Genomic DNA, 6,890 nt, shown 5'->3' on the forward strand with positions numbered 1-6,890 from the left:
GAAAGTAGAACTGTGGCTGCAGACATGCACCACCAGGAAGGCAATCCTGAAGAGAAGGAAATGCACTGGGTGGAAGACTCAAGCTCTGGGAAGAGGTGCATATGGTTCAGATTGTACCCTAACACACACTATCTGGGAGACACTTTCCTAACCTAGGTTCTTTGAGCCTCATTCTTTTCATCTCTAAAACTGAAGATGTAATGCGAAGAGGCAATTGTGAGAGTTCATAAAATAATCATGAAAAACGGTTAAGTAGAGTTAGCTCTGATGTGATTCGTAGGATGAAATCCCGATCTCTATCTTGCCTTGGTAAAGGTGGGAAGCAATATTTAGTCTCTAGGTTACGGATTAGTTTTAAAGTCTGATAGCCTCACTCTCTGATTTGTCTTTCCTCACATACTATGCCCACTCAGTTCTTCTGATCGCCCCGTGTGTCTCACTCTGCCTTTCCTCTGACCATATCATTGGCTGCACAAGCCATTCACTCAGTTTTTTCATTGAGATCCATATTTTACTTTGGGTTGGAACAGTTTTCTTATGTTCGGAACTCATTCTTACTCTCATTACTCAGGCCCTCTAAGCTTGGATGACAAAAATCCAGGGTTGAAATGTCATGTCCATGGGTTTTATTATGGCTTCCAGATCTGCCTTTGAGGTGAGCTCCATTCTGTAACTTTTCTTATTTAAATTGAGTGCAGCCTATGCCACAGCTTTCACTCATTGGTAACTACTCTTCTCTACTGACTGAAGGGCTTCATGACTTCCCCTTTCACAACCCAGTTCCTAAGGACATTTGTGTTTGCTCACCTTTGGCAAACATAAATTCTTTTTAGCATGTACTGTGTTCTATAACCTCCACTAAGAGCATTCCGTGTGTGTGTGTGTGTGTGTGTGTGTGTATGTGTGTGTGCATTCTTTCTTCCTCCTCACAACTTTATACGGTAGGTAGTGTAATCTTTATGCTACAGCTTTATAAGGATAACTTATAAATTGACAACAATAATTTTAAAAGTTATAGCATCCCACAAGTTTACCCTATGATGTTATAAGATACAGAGTATTATCACCCACATTTTGTGGTTAAGGAATTGAGGGTTGGAGAGGTCATGTGACTTTACAGACGTCTACACGTACGTAGCAAGAAATAAACTCAAGATTCGTATCCAGATCAGACAGATTGTAAACCTGTGCCTTCAGCCACCAGACTTTCTGGCGTTTAAGTGAGCTAGTAGTAATATGGGGAAGATAAGAGGAAAAGAAGGTTGAAATAGAGTAAGGAGCTTTATAATTCATGCTGATCCTCTTGGAGTCTAAAGAAGTTTCATTTCACCCCATTATACTTACCTTTCCTTCCGTAACAGACCTACGGTTAGGAAGCAGAATGAAATTACTACCTAATCAATCAGAGCATAATCTAGCCTCTGTTTCTTATTGCTGTTGCTTTTATCCTCTTTAGGAAAACACTATGTTGCCTCCTAAGTATTACTAAACTGCCTATTTGTTGAATGATGACGTACATTTGGATATTTAAGACCAGCTCTACCTCACTGTTTCAGAAGAAACATTCACAGCATCCATTACTTTGCCAAAGTAAGTCACAGTACACACAGCCTCCCTACTGTTTTTGCATGAATTACACGTCTCACTAAAAATGTATAGAATATGTAGAACCTTACCTTGCTCCTTGACAAGAAGGGAAAGGCAGCCATAAATTGTGTCTCTGATACTAGAACCTCAACCAGAGTAGAATGAGTATATCCTACTGAAGAGGCTCTCTCCGGTACTGGTGAAAAGGCTTCAAGGTCTCTGAAGCACGGAGGAATGGAGGGAAAAAATCACTGATGTGGAGCTAGGAAGACAGTTCAGGTCCTACATCTCCTATGTATTCTTTATGATCCTTGGAAGAGTCATTTACCCCTGTCAAATTCAGTTTCCTGATTTGTGAAGTGGAAATAATAAAATTGCATCTCCTGCCCACCTTACAGAATTCTGTCTGTGAAGAACAAATGAGGGAAGGTCTATAAACCAACTTGGTAAGGGGATTCTCATATTAACCTGAATCAGTATAGTTCTTATTTCAGAGTGGGTTTTTTGGGCAGCTCCGAAGAAAATTCTTTTTGGAGGAAGATGGCGTCTGTACCAGGAACAACTAACATTCGGATGAATAAACAGAGGAGCAGAAGGGTTCTGCACCCAGATGGGTCCTGTAAAATGATGTTAAATGGACTGATTTGGGGATTCCCAAGGCTAATGAGTGGGAACCAGGAGAAAGTTACAGGGACGCAGAGTTCTCAGGGGAGCCTGAGCCCTATGGGAATAGCCACAGTTCCCCTCACTTATTTAGGAAAGAAGCAATTAAACTGTCAGCGGGGAGCTGAAGTGTCTGTTGAGTAAGCACACCTACCTATTTGGATTATTTGTCTTTTTTTTTTTCCTTCTTCTAATTGAGGTATAATTTACATACAGTTATATCCACACTTTTCAATGTATTGTTCTAAGTGTTTGTACCAATGTAATTGGCCCTATAACCACCATCACATCAGGATATAGAACAGTTTATTACCCCCCCTAAATTTCCTACAACTCTTTGTAATTGACGCCTTTTTCCACCTCCTAGCAACCACTAATTTGTTTTCAGTCCCTATAGTTTTTGCTCGTAAGAATGTCATAAAAAAAGAATCATGCAGGGGCGCCTGGGTGGCTCAGTCGGTTAAGCGTCCGACTTCGACTCAGGTCACGATCTCACGGTCCGTGAGTTCGAGCCCCGCGTCAGGCTCTGGGCTGATGGCTCAGAGCCTGGAGCCTGCTTCCGATTCTGTGTCTCCCTCTCTCTCTGCCCCTCCCCCATTCATGCTCTGTCTCTCTCTGTCTCAAAAATAAATAAAAACGTTAAAAAAAAATAAAAAAAAAAAAAAGAATCATGCAGTAGGTTATCTCTTGAGTCATGCTTCTCTCCCTTAGCATAATGCATTTGAAATTTATGGAGTTGTACTTGTTCTGTAATTGGTTCCTTCTTATTACTAAGATGTATTCTATGTATTCAGATCGTTTATCCATTCTTCAGTTGAGGGAAACTTGGGTTGTTTCCAGTTTTAGCTAATACAAATAAAGATCCTATAAACATTCACATACAGGATTTTATGTGGCCATGTGCTTTTATTTCACTTGCGTAGATTGTTAGAAGTGAGATTTCTAGGTCATGTGGCAGTTGTCAACCTGTTTTCGACAATGGCGTACTACTTTGTATTCCCATCAGCAATGTATGAGAGTTCCAACTGCTTCACATCCTTGGTGGTATGCTATATTTAGAGGTGGGCTTTTTTTGGCATTAGTTATTCTAATAAGTTTGTAGTGTATCTCCTTATTGTTTTAGTTTGCATTTTTCTAACAACTAATGCTGTTGAGCATCTTTTTATGTGCTTATTTGCCATTCTAATTATCCTCTTTTGTGAAAAGTCTGTTAAAATCTTTTGCCCATTTTTGATACATGCACCCCGATGTTTATAGCAGCACAATCTATAATAGCCAAATTGTGGAAACAGCCGAAGTGTCCATCCACTGATGAATGGATAAAGAAGGTGTAGTACACACACACACACACACACACACACACACACACTGGAATACTACTCAGCCATCAAAAAGGATGGCGTCTTGCCATTTGCAATCACACGGATAGAGCTAGAGAGTACAGTGCTAAGCAAAATAAGGCAGCCAGAGAAAGACAAATACAAATACCATACGATTTAACTCATATGTGGAATTTAAGAAAAAATGAGCAAAGGGAAAAAAAAAAGAGAGAGAGAGAGAGAGGCAAACCAAGAGCCAGACTCTTGATTATAGAGAACAAACTGATGGCTACCAGAGGGGAGGTGGGTGGGAGGATGGGTCAAATAGGTCATGGGGATTTAGGAATGCACTTGTTGTGATGAACATTGGGTGTTGTACGAAAGTGTTGAATCACTACATTGTACACCTGAAACTAATATTACACTGTATGTTAACTTACTTGAATATAAAAATTTTTTAATAAAAATTTTGAAAAATTAAAAAGTACTTTTGATAAACGCTTTTGGAATACTTTCGGGCTTACAGAAAAAGTGCAAAGACAGGGTAAGTGTTCCCATACACCCTTCACCCAGTTTACCCCAGAGTTATCATCTTACAGTACCTTGGTACACGTGTCAGTACAAATCCAACATTCACACATTGCTATTAACTGAATCCCATACCTTATTCAGATTTCACTAGCTTTACCTTCTGATGTCCTGTTACAGTATCCTACCCATGATACCACGTAAAGAAATAAAAAGGGCTATGTTTGGGGCACCTGGGTGGCTCAGTCGGTTAAGCGTGACTTCAGCTCAGGTCGTGATCTCATGGTCTGTGAGTTGGAGTGACACATTGTGCTCTGACAGCTCAGAGCCTGGAGACTGCTTTGGACTCTGTGTCTCCCTCCCTCTCTGCCCCTCCCCTGCTTGCTCTTGCTCTCTCTCTCTCTCAAAAATAAACAAACATTAAACATTTTTTTAATGGTTATTGTTTTACCATTATGGTGAACCATTGGATACCATTGGAGATGGTGACCAATATTGGATCCAGTAGTAGAAATTGAAAACACATTATCAAGTTATTGAGGGAATCGCATTGGCAAGAAAGCCGTGAGCCGTGATTTTAACATTCTTCGGCTGAGCATTAAAACAACTCTAGAAATTTAAAATTGTGTGTGTGGAAATAAGCTGCAAAAGCTGAATATACCTCAAAGATCTCATAATCCCTAACACGCACTTAAAACTGCCTGATGTGGCCATCAGCGTCACATAAAAACATTACACAAAACAGCACTCAATATAAACCCACTTGTTCCTGGACATGGCCAGACACTAATATCCCATGTCCCTAGCGTTGAACAGTCCTTTCTTTTTTGAAATGTCCCAGAACTTTTCAGTTGAACCCTGCAACTAACTAAGACCCATCAAAAGTTCTTGAAAACCAATTAGAAAGTCTCTTCTAAAAATCCCATCTTAATAAAATGCTTGTCAATTTTATACCATCTCAGTGTTTCTTCTTTTTAATCTATAAAATTTACTCTCCTTTACAACATCTTTAAACCCCTGCTAAAACACAAGTAATAGCAGATAGCTTCCCTTGCTAAAGCAAAGCAAAACAAAACAAAACAAAACCAGCCTCTGTTAATTTTGTCTCTGATTTCATTTTGTCTTTGATACACTTCAGAAATGATCTTAAGGAATAATGGATGAGGGGGAAAGCCCCACACATCTAACAGGACTAGGGGCCAGGAAAAACAATGGAAAATGGAGTTCTCCCAGAAAGAAAAACAGAATCTCATAAAGAAATATCTCCATGGTCAAGTTTGAGGGGCCTTCATAATGGTAACTCAGCAAGATTTCCAAAGTGACCCTTGTATCTCCATTCTTTACTTTCATAGAAGAGAATTTTTTTCCACTTCTCTTCATTCTGTTTGTATATCATACATTGAGTATGATGTGGGATAAGCTGTTTGTTTTTTGTCTGTTTGTTTATTTAGTTCATACGTTCCTGGACCACAAGGAACCATCTTCGGACTGAATGGAGGGCACCATTTAACCCCTTTGATTTGGATATTGAAACTTTAGGGGCGCCTGGGTGGCTCAGTCGGTTGAGCGTGCGGCTTCGGCTCAGGTCACGATCTCGCGGTCCGTGAGTTCGAGCCCCGCGTCGGGCTCTGTGCTGACTGCTCAGAGCCTGGAGCCTGTTTCACATGCTGTGTCTCCCTCTCTCTCTGACCCTCCCCCGTTCATGCTCTGTCTCTCTCTGTCTCAAAAATAAATAAACGGTAAAAAAAAAAATTAAAAAAAAAGAAACTTTATAGGGATTAGTTGGAATTTAGGATGTCTCCCTAGCGACAGTAGATAACATGTTCCATGGGGGCGGAGGGAGTGAAATGGATATTTGATGATCGTAAACATTACAGTGGGAGAAACTTGTTCTTTCTGCGCCAAACCATTTTCTTTTTCCTCTTGAGCACATAACTGTACTAATTTCTCAAACCGCATGCAATTAGTTGAGGTCACGTCATTGTATTCTTGTCAATGAAAGTGAGCATAAGTCACATGTGTCAATTCCAAGTCTGGTCCGAGAAACCTCCCAGGTGACCGTCTGCTTATTCTCTCTTCCGTCATCACCTGCTGGATAGAGGATCCAGGCTATAGGGGTGTGGAGCCATTAAATGGAAAGAGCTGGATTGCTGAATCACTGTATAAGATCCCATAGAACAACTAACTGAACAGAATACGAGCAAGAAAAATCTCTATGTTTAAGTCACTGTGAGTTCTGCAGTTTCCTTGTATAGCAGCGGCGTTATTTATACCAACCAATATAAAAAGATTCCCATAAGACAATCTGCAGGCTGTTTGGCGAGAAGAAGGGGGACATATGACAAGAAATACTGTCAAATGTCTACAATACAATTTAGTTCCACAAATATTTAACATTAATCCCCACTCAGCTTCTAAACATAACTACCGTGGCTGGGACAATTAACATTAGCATAAGGGTTGGAGAAAAAGAAAAAAGCCTGTTCCAACCAAATTTGCTGATCTAAGAAAACTTACTAAAATCCTCTGAGCTGCTCCTGAAGGTAAATAATGCCTATTTTGCTGGGTGAGAGAGCAGAGAGCACTTAGCACAGCGCATGACAGAGAATAGCTATTCAATAAATATGTTCTTTTTCTTCTCTTCTTCTTCCTGCTCCTTCTTCCTCTTCCTTTTCTGTATTGTCATCCTTCTTTATCTACCCAAACACGTATTAAGTATATATTTAATATATAAACATATTTATCAGCTGCATCATTAACTATTAATAAATTGGAATATATCCAGTTATATAT

Source organism: Panthera uncia, chromosome D1, assembly GCF_023721935.1.
Source record: "Panthera uncia isolate 11264 chromosome D1, Puncia_PCG_1.0, whole genome shotgun sequence".
Taxonomy (NCBI): Eukaryota; Metazoa; Chordata; class Mammalia; order Carnivora; family Felidae; genus Panthera; species Panthera uncia.